The sequence below is a fragment of the Chamaea fasciata genome, unplaced genomic scaffold (assembly GCF_029207755.1).
Source record: "Chamaea fasciata isolate MVZ Bird 193981 ecotype frontalis unplaced genomic scaffold, bChaFas1.0.hap1 SCAF_2, whole genome shotgun sequence".
NCBI lineage: Eukaryota > Metazoa > Chordata > Aves > Passeriformes > Sylviidae > Chamaea > Chamaea fasciata.
In genome coordinates this window covers 17,747,601-17,765,045 of record NW_027094087.1, presented here as the reverse complement: position 1 = coordinate 17,765,045, position 17,445 = coordinate 17,747,601, and the positions used below count along the sequence as shown (strand labels likewise).

Sequence of the window (17,445 nt, the reverse complement as noted above, 5' to 3'; positions counted from 1 at the left end):
AAAAAAAAAAACAAACAACAAAAACCCCAAAACAACAAAACAAAACAAACAAAAAAACCACCCCCAAAACCCCAGCAATTACCAGGACATTCACGAGAGCATTCTGCTGCAAGGAGAATCTGAAGGAACAGGGCCACCTCACCACCTCCTCATTCCTGACTAATGAATTGAAAAGCAGAGATAAGCACTCAGATGACCATATTCCTTGAAAACATTTTCAAATTGCAGAGCTCTCATAAATACTTCTCTTTATTTCGCCAACGAAGAAATATCATCAAACTACTGAAAGAAACAATTCAGAAAAACTTTAATGCAGGATGATACTCACATCAAAAAGTCTCCAGTGGAATGAATACCTTCCCGAGTCTGAACGAGACACACTTGAGTGACAGCCATTATGCACAAGACTAGCGGCCGAATACTCTCATATTCTTGTCACATTCCCAGGGCTTTTTATCCATCTCACCTTTTTTTGCTCACAGTTTCAAGCAGTTCAAAATCATTTATTTGGCATTTTTTTTTATTGTGCCAGCTGCTTATTCCTGGTGTTATCTAATAGGATTAGGAGGATGCAGAAGGTGGGGATGTGCTGGTCCTGTAATACTTTGGGAGATTAAACGTTTTCTTTGAAACATTTTAAAGTCTTATTTCATTTTGCACCAATTTAAAATGGAATTATTCTTCCCCCTCCCCTCCTTCCCCACCTCCTCCTATGTTTGAAGAGTGGTGTGTCACCTTGAAAAATAGCATGTGGGATCAGGATGAGAGAGGTGGGAGAGAAAAGCTTTCAGAAGCATATCTGTAGTCCTGTGGGAATCAAAACTATAAATCTGAAAAGCACAGGATTAACTGTAATCTGGGATTTCAGGAGAGAAGTAATGAAACTGCATGCTCTTCTACATTCTTGTTAAAAGTAGTTTTCTCCTTAGAAAGTGAGCAGCATAAAACAACAGGTAAGATTTATCATTGCATCTCAGAAGCAATTCAAAAGGAAGGAACCTGATACATTTGCTAGAATTCTGCAGTTTATATAGACACTTCCCTTTTTTTTCAATAAATAAATAATTTCTAACAACTGAAATGGTGAGATATTAAGAAACCTCACTGCCCAGTAGTTAATTAGAAGTATACAGCACAGATGTGTCTACACAACCTCCAATGGAAATTAAGATACATTACCTAAAAACCCTGTTGCAGTCTTGCTGCTGCTCCTGTGTCTGACTGCAACATGAACAATGACAGATATAACATATTGTTCTAGGTAAGGACATAATGCTGTAATGGACACCTTCAAAAGCCATTGTCCCTTCCATGAGCAGAGCATTTAGCAAGGAAGAAGGATCAGGGAGTAGAATACTTAAAGACACACAAAGGCAAGAGCAGTTATGCTTCACAAGAGGCATTGCTTACTTTAATTTTGTCTCAGCTGCTTTCAGATACAAAGCAGAGTACATTAACTGAGGAACGTGGCCTGGCTGCAGTTGGCTCTGACCCTGACTAGCAACTTAAACACCCTTGACTTCCCATGCATGAGTCTCTCTTGTCACATCTAACTGCTCCCACATGGCACAAGTCAGTGCTAGCAGCAGGCAGCCTTATTCCCATGCTGCAGACACATGCCAAGAGCTCTTAAGGAAATAAAACCAAATCTCCAGGGCTCGGTCAGAGTTCCAGATCCAGGTTGTGATGAAGAAGACTTAACGCTTTACTCTCCAAGTCACTCACTGTTAATTCACACATGGATTACTGTAGGGGAAAAAAAAGCACCCCAGCTTTCAGTTACTTGGCTTGCTTTGCATTTAAGCTTTAAATTTATCCTTAGACTTTCATGAATCCTGTCTCTTTCACCCTTTCTTTTCTGCCCTACCCCATTTCACCTTTCCTACTTTTTCTGCTGGATTTTAACTCCTACTTTTCCCTGTGATTTTGATCTGCACATAGGGAAAATAAATGTTCAAAACCAGCAACAAGTGATATGTCAAAGCTGCTAAAATGAGCTGAATTATGCAAGTAGACAGTTAGGTAAGAAACCTTCCTTGTATCTATTTACTTCTTCCACAGCAGATTGATCAATTTGCTATTGGTAGGAAGATGCTCAGCATAATTCTAAAGCACAGATTCCCATCCATCCTCCTCCACTAATCTTCATGAGCATTTGGCTTGAAGGAGTCATTATATCCCAAATAAATCTTGTTCAACCTCTCTATATGCTATTTTATTAACATCTTTGATGTGATTGAAGCATTCAGGGTTTCATTTGTAACCTGTACCAAATCTAGCTACAGACATTGATGATAAATGAAGCACCAGGTTCTCTGTGAAACATTATTACACAATACATCAGTTTTATGCCAGAGTTACTAATGTTTTCATGGTCTCTCTATTCAGAGAAATGGGCCTGTACTCACAGGGGCTTCGTAATTTGAATAGCAAGCATCTTTTAGATTGACAAAGTCATTTATAAAACCTGCATCATGACTCAAGGCTAGTTATGGAAATCAGTTTTTCTTGAAGTGAGAGTTGCTGTTGCTTTCTGTTGATGAATGTGGTCTGCATGTTCTCTAGAAAAACTCCTAATCCCTACCATTAACCTGAAAATAACATTATGCTAATGAAGACCATTTTTAACTTGTAATCCTACCCAATTAAATTTGAGCAATGGCTTTTTGCATATGGACATATGTAACATGATTTCCTGAGCAATTCTATTCTCATGCCATAGTGAGTGTAAGATCCCACAAATTCCAAGGCACAACACCTGCAACAGCTGCTCTGAGTCATGACAAAATGCATGTTTCCTACTTTGTCCCAACATAGTCTGAAAAATAAAGATTGAGATAAAGCAAAGAGTATTCAACAAAGTATTTCTGAACCCTCTTGGGAAACCTGAGTTGAACTGGTAGACCCTGTGTTAAACTTAAGAAAATAAGTCAAATATAACTAATAGCTGCTGTTTTATTTTCTTTTATTTTTTCCCTCTAAAATATGTTTTAAAATATCTCTTAAATTGATCTCCCAGGTGTCAATTAAGGAAAATTTAATTTAATGCACAGAGGTGACCTGTTGCCAGCAATGCCAGATTTGAGGAATTAGCTCAAACTCTTAATTGCTCCAGTTCTTCCTACAGGTTCCTTTTTTTTCCTGAATTTGTCACATTTCCTGTCGTGTTGCTTTGCCAAAATCCTGATAATCTGAACAAAGAGACACCCCAGCAATGCTATTGCAGGACATCATGCTGTGCTCTCACTTGCTGTCCTCGTTACCCACACGCAAAGCAACTACGCTATATAATTATATAATATATATATATAATTGGTCTTGAAACTTCAGTGTGACAAAGCTGCTCTGCAGTGTTTCTTTAATCTGAAAACAGGGAAGCTGGAAGAAAGTCCCAAAAGTTTATCATCATAAACCACACAACCCCACAATCCTAAGCTGGTAACAATACATTGCCTTAAGTTTCTCTGTGATTCAAGTTTCTTCTGCTTATCCTGTTATTCGAATGTTCTACTAAGATGTGAAACAGTATTTCAAGACAGCTTTAGGAAAATGGTTGGAAAGTTCTAAGTCCATCTCAAATCCTAAAATATCCAAGTGGGAATGTTTTCTGTTGACTGCTGATGCTGGAAATAAGGGGACAAATTCCCTTTTGGTGTGAGGTTAAGCAGAGTGGTTCAGAATCACCCTTTCCTTCCTGCCACTGAAGCAGCAAGAGTCTCACTAGCAACTACAAAACTCTACTTGCTCCCCTCTGAGCCTGTTGCAATCTCTGGTTTGTTCATGGAAGGCAGGAACTTTTCATAATTTAAGATTTTACTGTGTTCCCATGAAATACTCTGTTTTGATCTCCTTTTATATTCAAAAGGAAGAAAGATGAGCTTTCAAAAGGCTTAGTTTAATTACCAGAAGATATTATCTAAGAAAAGCAGCTGTAAGATTTAAATAACTTCAAGTGGCCATTTAGAGATCTGCAAAGCATTCAGTATTTTCATATTATTTAACTATTGTAGGACTCATTCAACAGCCATGAGAGACTGGAAAATGCATTTCTAAATTAATGAGAAAGTTATTAGGAAAAAATCTAGTAGGTTGATGGAGATAACCTACCTACACTCTCTTCATTTTTGTGTTTCATGTTGAGCTAATTAGCACTTTCTAATGCAACACTATTTCACAGCATTTGCATTCTAAGTGCTGGAGAGGGAACAACGACTCAGATGAACAGGTTTGGAAATGAGTGTATTGAAACTTTAGGAAATGTTTCAACATGAGGGGAATATAGGCTAAGTAGCTATGTTGCTGAAGAAGACAAAGGTAAGGAAAAGGTACTTCAGCTTAGTGCTTTCCCAAAAGAAGATCACTTTAAAATAGATTAATAGGTATTGCCTATGATCTGCATGAGGCCCAAACCTTTATTTAGTATCAGGACAGAAGACAAAGGACTTACCTGTTATCAGTTCATTTTTAGTTCTACCTATTATGTGTCTGACACCTTGCAACCACAGATAAATACAGTCCCTCCTCCAGGATCCTTTCCGCCCTCCAAAAAAGGAGCCTACTGGGCAGAAAAAGCAATAAAATGTAATAATGACAAGATCTTACATAAATATTAAAGTAAGTATGCCTGTAAACTGCTGAATTATCCTGGGGGCCTGTCAGTGAACTGAGAAATGGGACATGAAGCAATGTTTGCACACACATATACATGTAAGCATATATGCAAAGGAATATTAGTCCAGAACACTAAGTACAAAATAGTTACACGGGTAGTTTGTGCAATATTTAGAATATACAAAAGATTTATCCTTCATTCCTATTTTCATGTTTTTGTAGTAATGTAATACTGAAAGTTACCTATGTATACATCTAGTTTTTGAGACAGCATTAGTCTTTCTGGCATCCCAGGAATTTTAACATCCTTGCCTAAAATATACACATTACTTAAAAGGAAATCTAACTCCAATATTTTAATATGTACATTTACCAATGCAACTATAAAATAATGCATGAAATGCCTGGAGGTTTCCTTCATGTTCCTTCCAGCTTCAAAGAAAATCATCTGCCAGATCACTTTTACGGCCACCAAGAGATTCCTTGTATATATGGATATGAATATTAGAAGACTGAGGACCAAGACCGAAAGATGAATGACCCCGAACTAAAAAAGTTAATTGTGTTCTCCTCCTATTCTTCCTGTACCTTGCCAGGAAGGTTAAAGACACAGTGCATTTTACTTTGAAAAACTTACTAGTTTAGCACAGCATGCAAGTAGCATAAGCCTTGTTTGTTTTTTTTTCTTGAGAACTTTAAAATTTAATTTTATGTAGCAACTTGCAAGCCAGTCTCAGAGCCAACAGAGTATTTCAGTTGCCCGGAATAAAGGCAGTCCCTAAGTCTTCTGAATGTAAAAGGACTAACTTTATTTCAAATGTTGAAATCTTTAGAATTTTTCTGTATATTTCACTATTTTTGTTCTTTGTCCTGAAGAAAAAATAAATTGTCTTTCCCTTTAAGTGCTCTAATACAAATTATCTCAACAAGCCACCAACAATTCTTCTTTTCAATCAAAACAATGAAATCCAAAAATGAGCCTCTCAAGGAAATATTATTTGCATGCTGTACTGACGACTCAGCTGATCCAGTGGGCACTTTTCACAGCAGTGTATTTTTTAGACTTACCATTCATGTCAAGTGCTATCTGGATGCTGGCTTTCAGTATGCCTTCATTCATTAACACTTTTGATTAGATGCTGGGATTTTTCATTGGACTTCAAACAATATTTACTTACCTCTAGGAAAGTATCAGTGCTCTCAGAGACAGCTAAAAACCCAAGAGAAATACTCAGTGACCATGGACCAAGTTCAAACTCACTCTCAGACTGTGTGGTACTTAGTTACCAGTCAGGGTTAAACCATGACACCATTAGTATGCAGGAATTACTGAGCACCACAAATCACCACTTTTTCTTCTCCCTTCTGCTAAAATAATGTGTGCACTAGCACCAGAAATGGCTAGTAGCTCCTGTAATTCCTGTCAGTTTTATATCAGCCAGCATTTGTAAAAGCAGTCAAGAATTTGCATACTTACCTGACCTTGGTGGAGTCACTCTGCAGAGTCCGCGCCACAGACTGTACTCCACACTACTGTTTTCCAAGCAGGTTTCCTCTTGGATGTCCTCAGCCACTTGACCAGGAGTCATGATAGCCTTGACACATTACACAGCATCTAGCAGGAAAACAACTAATAGACCAAGAGACAAACAGTTCCCATGGATCTCTTTAATTTCTGCCCATACAAGGTACCAGGAGTTATGATTTCCTCATGTGTGAGGACTAGAAGTTAACAAGTAAAACAACCTTGTGTTGCTGGCATGAACAAACTGCTGAAAAGAAAGTTCTGCATGGACCTGGATGTCACTACACTCTGTTTTGTGTGTGTAAAACACTGAAGCAGGTTGCCCAGAGAAGTGGTAGATGCCCCATTCCTTTAAGTGTCCACAGTCAGGTGGGATGAGGCTCTGAGAAATCTGATCTAGTTGAAGATGTCCCTGATTACTGCAGGGGGGTTGGGTTAGGTGACCTTTAAACCCAATTCCTTCCAACTCAAATGACTCTATAATTCTACAATTTAGGACAGGAAGACTTTCAAAAACCCAAGTGCCACAAAACTGAAACTAAATGTGAAGAAAATATTCATGTTGCTTTTCAGTCCAAGGAAGCTTCCCCAAAACATTAATAACTTTTAGTCCATAGCACACAAAAATTTTGAAATAAAGTTATTTTGCACCAAAGTTTAAAATGTAAGCAAGCATATTGAAATGGGTTTTTTTTTCATTTTGGAGATCAGAGATGATCATCAAAACCAAGTATTTTTCACAGTCTTTTTTAATATAGTGGCATTCTCCAATTTGCAGTAGTTTTGCCAGGAGTGAGAAAAAAAGAAAAAACAAACAACAAAACAACCCAAACCCATAGACATACCTGTCTGGCTTGTAAACTAATTTCTGTTTAAAGGTAGATTTTCAAGCTACTTGTGTGTTTCAAAAACTAGATGTTCAAAAAAGTATGGATATGTGCATACTGAGTAATAATCCAGGTTTTCAATTCTTCTTTGGACATCCTTGCACGAAGAGGAATAAAAGAAGACACAGGAGGAAATTGGTTGTGCCACGTCCCTATATTCCCAGTTACAAGACAGCTATTTCTTGCAAAGCAAAGAGGAAGTAGAGTAGATAAACCAGCCATTTCCCTCAGTCAGAGAACTTCCAAACTTTGTCACTACTTGAGTAATAAATTTATGCAAACCCTAGGATTTACCTAGGTTTGTAGTATTCATGGGATTTTATGCATCCCCCATCCCTTTTGCATGTATCTGTAGGCTTCAGACAAACTCTAGCAGCAAACCCAAGGGTTCTCCAACTGCAGCAGCATTTCAGGTTCACTTAATAAAAGCAAGTTTGCTCTTTGTGCTCCCTCTTACAGCAGCACAGTATGGAGGCAAGTGCTAGACCCAAGACAGCAGAGCTGGAATATAGCTGCAAAGAACATCCAGAACTATTTTAAGAATATTTAAGTCCTGGGTTGCCAGTACTGACCAAAAGATAAGACAGCAAATGGCTAACTTAATCTTAAATTATACCACCTGCCCTGAATTCAATATTTAGTATTTCAGAGGATCACATCTCACCTTTCCTGAATTCAAAATAGCTCACTGAAGGGGGAAGTTGTTTGCTCTGCTATACCCTGCTCTGGCCATTTGGCGTATCCTGCCACCAGACCTCCTGGAGCCTGCTCTCTTTACCACAAGCAGTTTACTCCTTCATTACAAATTGTCATTCAAAATAAAAATGTGGGTGAAGGAGGAAGCAGAATTCACATGTTCTCAGAATTCCAGTAGTAAAGGACTTGTAAACTAGATCCCTTTTTTTAGCCTAGAACTGCCATTATAACCCTTCTCTGTACAGTTGTTGCTAGTATTTGCTCCAACAGTTAGTTTATGGACCCACCAAGCAACTTCCCTACATCTTTTGTGTAGCTGCTGCTAAATTAGTTTGATCTGCATTTACTTGGAGCTCTTACAGTTGTCTTCTTCCTGACCTTCAGAAAGGAACTGATTTCTCACTGTCTTCCTTGACCTAAATTACTCAGGAGTTAAAAGGAGAAAGACTAAGGTCCGGGACACTGGCTGAGAGATATTAATATGGAGCCTGGAACCCTGCTGCCAAGACCCTCCTGAGGAAATTAATTTTCCAGGACACCACATCTTCAGCCACACACTGCTTTCACTATCAAAAGGACAGCTCACTTGCTACTACAAGGAGTCTGCACAGTATAATCATCTAGCCTTTAATTTGCACATGAAAATTAAATGTAGGCTTTAGCTTCACTTATTCCTTATGCAGCTGAAATAGGAGGTAGGAGTAGGGGACAGAATTAAGATTTGAAGACAGTATAGAGAATTGTATTGGACTGAATTGTAAAGGTTCAAATGGGCTTATCAGCCACTCAGGCAAACAACATGAAGAAAGGATAATTCACTGTACAGCAGTGCTGGTAACAAGGGCTGCATATCATGAAAGGTCAATGACCTTTTGTCATACTTTGGCATTCATCTTCTAATCCCTTCTAAAACCACTGTCTAATTTCTCTAATTTGCTTAGTTGTGTTCAGCAATCCCTTTGTGCCATCTGAGACACTGTTCTTGCCCACAAAGTCCCAGAGCTTTTCTCTAGATGCTGACTGCTAGCACATTACTAAATGTCTCCATAAAAGCATTTTCCATTGGGGGCCCTCAGGCTTGTTGAAATTTATTAACATGCAGAGGTGGGCAGCATCTTGAACAGAGAAGAGGCAGCTGACACCAGTTGACTGAAGTCCTCAGCAAGTCACTTGACATCTCCGAGGTGCTAACCAGCTCCCTACATGCTTGCTGCAGTAAGGGATGGAAAGGTTCCAGCCCCTGAAGATCTGGCTTGAACTTGCTAAAAGAAACAACAGAAAATTTTCCCTTTCTTCCTCCACCTACCTTCCTTTGCTTATGAATTCACCACAGTTCTCTCTCCCTACATCTCTTCACATCTTATTTCAACAATGATAAAAAAACCCTTCTTGCCTTTTGCTTTAGGGTCTTCTTTTCTATAAAAGTGTCCCCTTTCATTCAGGTGTGTTCAGTTCTATTATTTGTTTGGCTATATGTCTTTTGTTGCCCTAATTACTGCTCCTTACCAGATATTTTTCCACTTCCCTTCCCTTCCAAATATATATTATTTTTGTTTCATAGCTTCCTGTCTCTTCAGTCCTTGTTCCATTTAGTGTTTTCATTTTCCACTGTAGACTCACTCGAAGTAATAAAACTTGTTTTGATAATAAACTCAGGAGAACATGTTACACTGTGGTGACACATTAGTCTGACTAGTCATGGCTACAATACACTTTGTCCTTTGAAGGAGTCCAAGGTTTCAAAAGGTTTTGACCCCAAAGGGGACAAAAAGTCAACCATTTAAAATGAGTTTCTGAAAACTACATACTATCCACAATTTTTAAGGTAAGAAATATATGGTGACATGATTCTGAAACAGGAGATTCAAGAAAGTATTCAAGAAATACTTGCTCAAGCAATTCCAAAATGTAACATCAAAACAATTCTAATGAAAATTTTAGATCTCATTTAAGTTTTGGAGGAAAACTCATAAAGGGAATGTTACCACCTCCTCTAGAAAGAGGAGCTACTCAAACAGAAGAAGGTGCATACTGCCATTCATGTAGTCATTGGGTAAATATAAAATTGGCTAATGTCGAGTTTGACACCACAAGAGAATGGCTTTATCTTGGTTCCAAACATCTGTAAAGGTCATTGTTGCTAGACATGAGATGCAAATGGCACCGTGGACTCACCTCTGGCAGAGCCCTGCTGTGTCCCCTGCAGCCTGCCCATGCTTCCAGCCTGCCCTGGGCTTTGACCAGGGCTCTGCCAGGTCAGAACCCCATGGGAAGGTCCAACTGCCCCCACAGGACACACACAAGGCAGAGGTCAGGGCTGTGTCCCCACAGTGGCTCAGGAAGAGCTGGCAGTGTTGAATGCTCAGTGGATTATAGGGGCTAATAAAGTACCAGTGCTGATGCAAAGCATGGGTAGGCACTGGGGACCTGGCTCTACAAAAAGGGAAAAGATTAACAACAAAAAAACAGCTAGTGATCAGCTGTTAGATCAGTAATTACCTCCCGATGCAGGATTTCATCTCTGCCTCAACTCCCTCTGTTCCCCACCCCCCCCCAACCTTTGTGCCTTCATAGGTAGTGCAGAGAGTCTTCCACAAACTTCATGTGTAGCAGCAACTGGGAACTCCTTGGGATAGAGCTCTTTTTATCTAGATATTTTTGGCCCTAGATACAAAAGGAAAATATCCACAGAAATGTTAGAATTACTACTAAACAAACAAGCAACATCAAAACCAAGATGACACATAACATCTCACTACCCTACTTGCTCCCCAACCTTCCTAGGAGTAGATTATAATAAAAGAATTTCCTAGAGAAAGTTCAAGTTTCAAGGTTTCAAGACAAAATTTTAAGTTTTGTGAGCCATTGGTTTGGAACAAATAACAAATACAGAGCTAGAACACTTCAGTATTTTTGTTTAGCCTTACTTCGTTGGAGTGTTAAATCTTACATGTAATATCTTTCCTTGCAGTTTAAGACCAAACCCTTGAATTTTATAGAAGAGAAGTGTCATGAAATAGATTATTTCTCACTGCTGTGCCTGAGCCTCTGCCTCCGTTTCAAACCTGAAGAAAGAGATACAAAGTAAAAAAGCCCCCCCCCAAATGTGCTTTTTTTTTAACCTACACACATTTTTTAGGATAATGAAACAGTTTTAAAAACTGAACTATAGCTTTCATTTTTCCTAGTCAATATGCAAAGATACAATAGGTGCACTACTCATTGTAAAAAACAATATAGATCACAAAATCTTTTACCCAATCTGAGATCAGTTTCTGGTCCTAAATATATTTTGTTGTTAAATATTAAATTCTCCTAGCTGTGGAAACTGTCACCAATAGTCCATTTGATTTTCTTTACTAGACAAATCAGTTACTACCACCAAATTATTTAGGACAGAAAAAAGAAGCAATAAAGTCTTCTTTCAGTTCACTTGCTGAGTGTACAGGAATCTGCAATAAAGTCTTACAATAAAATAAAAAAATGGCCTAAATAAAGCATAAAGCAAGCAAATGATGCTTTTGTGTGGCAGGTTTTGCCAGATAACTGTGACAAACTTAGAAACTTTACACTGTGGTATCTCCACACTTCCCCACTCTTGTATGAAAAACAGAGGGCATGGCGATAGTCAAAACCAGGTGGAAATAAATAATTACATAAGCGTAAGGGCTGCTCCTTAGTAAGGTATTCAGTAATTTTGAACATATTTCCCTTCACAGTGAAATAAAAAGAGCCAGTGCTTTCCTCAGTTTGATGCATTTTCATGCTAGATTAAGGTATTTAGGCCCTAGTCCCTCACTGATGCATGACTGCTGGGCACATTAAATGAGAGGAGTCTCCTCTCCCCCTGTGCCCTGATCCCAAAGACTTTGTTGTCCTGCGGCTGTCACCTCTGTACTTCGTTGTTTTCTACTACACATGGGTACCAGGCCAAGGACCCTTTTGGAGAGGACAATGGAGATTACTGGCACTCACATAACTGCCATCAAAACATCGGGATATTGTCCTTGCCCAAATATTTAGGACCTGGTGTGCCTCAAACAACAATTTCTGCTGCCTATTACGTAGGGAGCTCTGCTCAGGTGTCCTTTGCTCCCTCTCCCGGCTTGCCTTAGGCACTACTGTTTGCAAACAAGCATTAGCTGGTGTGTTCTTCTTCAGAAAGTGACGGCCAAATGCTCTCTGTGACAACGAAAGAAATAATTCGCTATGACACATCTCAAGCCTGTATTCAAATGTCACATTTAAGTACGTGTAAGGTGCCAGAAGTATCGTTTGTTATAAGCCTATGATGCATAAAAGTCTTATATATTTCTTTTTGCTCATGTTTGTTTATATCTTGGAGCAAGGTAAGGCAGCAGAAGCTTGATCCAAGTCTTACGTTCCTCTGACATTAGGAGGAACATGTTCAGAGGAGCTGCATGGTTCAGTGGTTTACTAGTCCCTTTCCCCCCAGGAAATGAGATGCAGATATGGTTCCAGAAATGGTTTTTTTATTCAGTTCAGAGATAATGGACACAAACAGGTAAAAATATCCTTGCCCCTCTCTGTAATCACCTGCACTAAACTAAGCTCACCAGATTGTTCAGTTTCTGTAAAACAAGGTAAGAAGAAGATCCCTGTACTAAATCAGCTGATTAATGGTTGGAAAAAAACCAAACTAAAACCAACTCCAAGCTTGTAGCACTTCACTATCCTGAAGATCATTTTTTTTTTCACCAAACAGAATAACCAGTTCTAAGATTCTGTCTCCCTTGTTAATATTTTGACTTGATTCAATCTGTTCACATCTACTAGATTTTATGAAACTTAGAAATGCAGAACACCCAGAATCTTTAAACATTATAAATGCAACAGTTTCTGCATCTATATTTTAGAATGGACTGGCTGATGGCTGGGAAGGCATGAAAGAAAAGACAGACCAAAAAATAGTTAAGTGCTAATACAAAGCCTCAGAAACAAGGGCTTCACTTGGAAATTGAATATAATCATATATAAACGTGTTTTTCTATTAGTGACCTCTGGAACATCTGAGCACTAAGTGGTGCTGGTGTACAACAAAAAAGGGAGCCTTGTGCTTCTGTAAAATAGGAAGCAAGGCTGTGGTCCCTCTTCATACATCATCAGGCAGTAAGAGGAAAGAAAGATTACAACATCTGAGACAGAGATATCTGTGCAGGTCTAATGGTTCCTGTCAGAGCTCCCTTAAGGCAAACTTAAATTAACTAACTTGAGATTCTGAATGACGCAACTTCGTGCCCAATGTAACACTGAAAAAGAGGCCCTGATGATGGAGCACTAGTGAGTGATGAGGAAACAAGATTTAATATAGAGTTAGTCCTCCCTAGCAGAGGGGGCAGGTCAGGCTGACTGAGATCCAGAGGAACAAAAAGTGCATTTTCATTTTAAGATGATTCCAAATTTCTCAGATGAGCACAGCATGGTCTGCCTAGGAGCTGACAGCAACAGGACCTTCATGATCCACTCCCATGCAAAACAAATTATGACAGTGTCAAGTCCCTAAAGGTCGTGGAATGTTGCAGGCATGGAGCACATAAAGCTGGCAGGGAAGGTTGTCTCAAATCATTCAGCTCTCAGCTAGGAAGCTGAGGGGAGTTGGCAGTGGAAAGAGGCCGTGAAGGTCTGTGGCAGCTCAACATGCTTTTCCAAGCCGATACTGAAAGCAACTGCCATGACAATAAGGATTAGGCAGGCAGCTGATACATTTGGCATGTACATCTATGCATATCAAGGGTGCTAATGAGGCCCCTTCTTTGCTGGGATTGCTGAGGGTAAGAACAGACCATGTACAAAACACCCTCTCTATCAGCACCGCTAGCAAGGGGAGTCAATAGTTAAAATATCTTGCCAGTGACAATCAAAATCCAGATTAAAGTCTGCATTCAGAAAGCCACCAACGACTTGTCTACGGAGAAGGAAAATAAAAACAAACGCTTTGTATACAAATGGTTAATTTTCTTCTGCATCAGTAGATGGTGCTCTTCCTATTCTCTCAGAGGCTACTTCTAAGCACAGTGTTTTTATGCCCGGGGCTGAAATCTCTAAGTGCTTTTTCCACACACCCTTCATCTCCTTAAATTGCCAGACCTTCTTCCCTCTAAAGTGGCTGGACAATAATCATATTGTCAATGGGTTCATTCAGGAACTGTAGAATTATCTGTCGTGGTAAATAACCAAAGGAGCCAGAGAACATGTACGATTTCTGTGCCTTTGGGAAAGGCTACCACTTGGTAAATACTAATGTGATCCTTCTTTTGTAAGTGCTTCTGAAGCCATCTCACCAGGCTTCTGTCCATGGTTGTCCTGAGCAGCAGAGTGACACCACCTCTCACAAGTGTTGTGGATGCACAGTGTTTACAGCCAGCATGTAAATTTAACACATTGGAGGTGCATGAAAACCACCCTTCACACCTCTGTAACACTACTTACTCCTATTAGGCTTCTCAGAATCCTAAACACTGCAACCAGTCACATTCAGGTAAAATTTCCAAGTGCAGAATGAGAGAGGACACATCCAAGGAGAGCAGCACAAATACCATCCCATTTTCTGATACCCAAAACAGAGACATGCATGATCTATCCAGCTGCAAACCAGCTGTCCTCATCTCCACAGGCAAGCACAAATGCCCTTTCCTCACTCTGGAAATGGAGCATCTGGGCATTTGTTCCACTGTATTGACTGTAGCTCAGGCAGGTGATGGAATATCACATGGTCTGTAAATAGGCTCAGAGGCATGATGAAAGAGAATCAATTTCTGGGATAATATGAAGAAAATAACTCCAAATATACATACACATAAATCAAGGAAGCTGGCTCACTTACATGAAAGTGCTATAAATGATGCAGTACTGAGCAGAACTCTGTCCTTTCTGAGTTGTCTTTTAAGTCTGTAGACTTCTATAAACAGCATTCTTCTTCTTCATGGCTATCTTCTGAGTCTGGATCTAGAAGTTGCTCTAAAGACAATGTGTTGTATGAAATGACATTAATTTATTAGAATATTGCAAAATACAGCCAGTCCACAACAACAGTGGTAAGACCATAAAAGGTGGCACTGACACCACTGAGGTGGAAATCAGTACTTGTCCATGAGTTTCCCCACCAGAGGGGAAACAAACTAATAAACAAAATGAGCCAAAAAAATTCAATCCAATCCCCACCCAAAAAATCCCCAAATCTCAAGGGGGTATTTGTAACCTGTACTGCTGCCTTAATTTCATAGCACACCTGGTCAGGAGGTGTTATTCCTCAGAAGCCTGAGACTGATTCTTTAAATCTCTGACACTGAAGGTAACTCACAGCAAGCCACACAGAGAGAATTAGGACTTCCTCAAGAATTAACTCCTCCACAGCTGCTCCCTTTTAAAACCCAGAAAAACCCCTCTTTTTTGTTTGTGTTGTTACTTTGCCTCTCTGTAGAGCTAGCTCTGTGTCCTTGGCAGGAGACACAGTATTTCCTTAGAGTAGGTGAGGGTAAGAAGGATGTAGTGGCAAGATTCAACACTTCCACAGATTTTTTTTCACAAAAATTTGATAAGGTTTGTTATCTCCGTTACCTATTGCCCCTGACCTGGCAAAGTCCTCATTGTAAGCGCTCAGTTTTGGTCTTGCAGCAGGGCTCCCAAAGATTTCAGGTAGGATTCTGTCCAAGAGCTCCAGCACAGAGCTTAGCACCATCATCTGAGGCTCAGTGCCTCTGGCTGCTTTTATGAACTATGGCTCACGTCATGGGGCCTTTGTTTTCTATCCTTTACTGAAATGATAAGAGTTCTGCTCTGTGTTTTTCACCCACATATCTTTCTTTATTTTTTACTTCTTTCTCATCTTGAATGTTGCCTTTCTTTTCCCTGCAGCATTGCCCAATTGTCTTTTCCAGTAAGCCTCATGATCCCATTCAACCTTTGATGTAACAGAGTCATTGTTAAACTCAAGTATCTATAATCTGAGGAATTTCCTGAGAGCAAAGGAATTCAGCTTCAAAATGTGCTGCTGAAAAGCATGCAGAGAGCTTTTGGAACTTGCTGTCTCAGTCTGCATTTTCACAATTTCTTTCTGAGCTAGAATATTTGACTTGAGAAAGCGCTGAATATGGCATGAAGATAAAGACAGCTTTGGCACTCAGTGCACTCTGCTTTTTCATTTCTTATTCTAATGAAGCAATACAAACCCCAGTATTTTTGTCCCGACAGAAGCCATGTATCTGATAGTCCAGAAAATCTATTTCAGTACCTTAAACACCTCTCTCAGAAATGCCACCCTGCTGTGGTAAACTGAATTATGTATCTTGACCTGATGTTTACCGAACATGTAAGTTGGGGTTTTTTTGCTCAGTGCTCTGCTTTCTCTAGATAAGACACACTTTGAACAGAGAAGGGAAGAGGAAATGGTAACAAAAGAGTATGAGAATTTACTGGCACTGGGAAGATTCTAGCTCCTGCTGAGGGCATGGGACAGGTTCTATTCTTAAAGGTAGAAAGATAAGTGCAGAACAGAGCTGACCTGAAAGGAAGGAGCTTGAAAAGCTCTCCAAATTAACACAGATGTCTGCTGGAAGGATCGGATGCTCTGGCTGCTCAGTTTATTGTCATAAGAAAGTCTTTGCACAGGACAGATGGATGTATTTATCATTTTAAAATCCTCTAATTAAATCTTAGTTAGGGTTAAGCTAGCAGAAAAGTCATTATACTTGCCAGAAATCACAGGCATTGGATATGAAGCAACACAGGTATTGATTCCACTCCAGGATAACAAACATCTTCATCTCTGAGCTACAGAACGGCAGCTGCCAATTAATCTGCAGCCTCAGTTGTGCTGATGATGGAAGGGAAGGATATGGCTGACCTGTACAAAATAAGGCTGAAGTGAGATAGGATCTCTTTGACCACTCAAGAAACTAGCTATCTCTAAGAAATGCTAGTCTCATAGGTGACACCTCACAACCTGGTCAGCATTCTCTAAGTTCAAAAGATTTTCCTGCATTCCCCTCTGCCTTCTATTAGGAGATGTCAGAGACATGCTGCTAAAGGCTTGTGAGTGCAGCCAAGCCTCTGTTCTTTTTCCTATTAAGGCTGTCAGGTCTCTCATCTGAGGTAAGACAACCTTGCCGAATTGTCTCCCATCACATGCTTCACTGCCAGAGCTTTCCCTTGTGAATCAGTGCAGGAGAGACACTCCAGCTCTGCTCTACAGCAAGGGAAGCAAGTCATGCCAGGAAAGACAGTGCTCAAAATGTAGCTTGCCCATAGCAAATTGCCAGCTGTTTAGCCCAGGGGGAGTCCCTCACCCACCACAGGACCAGGATGCTCAAAGCAGCAGGTGTCACAGCAGAAAAGCAGAGACATTAAAGGATGGTACTGTAAGTACTGCCAGCCACACATTAGCGAGATGCCTGATAACAATGCTCTGCTCCCTCTTTTGCCTCTCTAAACCTGAAATTTAACCATCTAAATCATCTATAGGGCATCTTTAAAAACACTGGCATCAAAGTGAGAAGTACAGGTAGTATTTCATAGTTACTTTGTCAGGCTCTCTACAGCTGCAGGGAAATATTACTGAGTTGATACAGTAAGTCATGTTATAAACCACAAGCTTGTTAGGTAGGGTAGGAACTGCCTCACCCCAGGAATTGTAGAAGTACTAGTACAATGCCCTTCCTGAAAACCTGCACACATTTATCTATGAATGCATTAAATCTTCAGATTTCT

General features: G+C 39.8%; 1 long non-coding RNA gene across 1 annotated transcript; it reads right to left on the bottom strand.

Moving 5' to 3' along the window:
* Positions 1–238: 238 nt before the first annotated feature.
* LOC136285824 (uncharacterized) lies at positions 239–14,687 on the bottom strand. Its single transcript, XR_010719556.1, has 4 exons — positions 14,564–14,687; positions 6,089–6,241; positions 4,448–4,555; positions 239–1,746 (listed from the first exon to the last, which is right to left on the bottom strand). It is a non-coding gene; the product is annotated as an uncharacterized lncRNA (long non-coding RNA).
* Between the last annotated feature and the right edge of the window lie 2,758 nt (positions 14,688–17,445).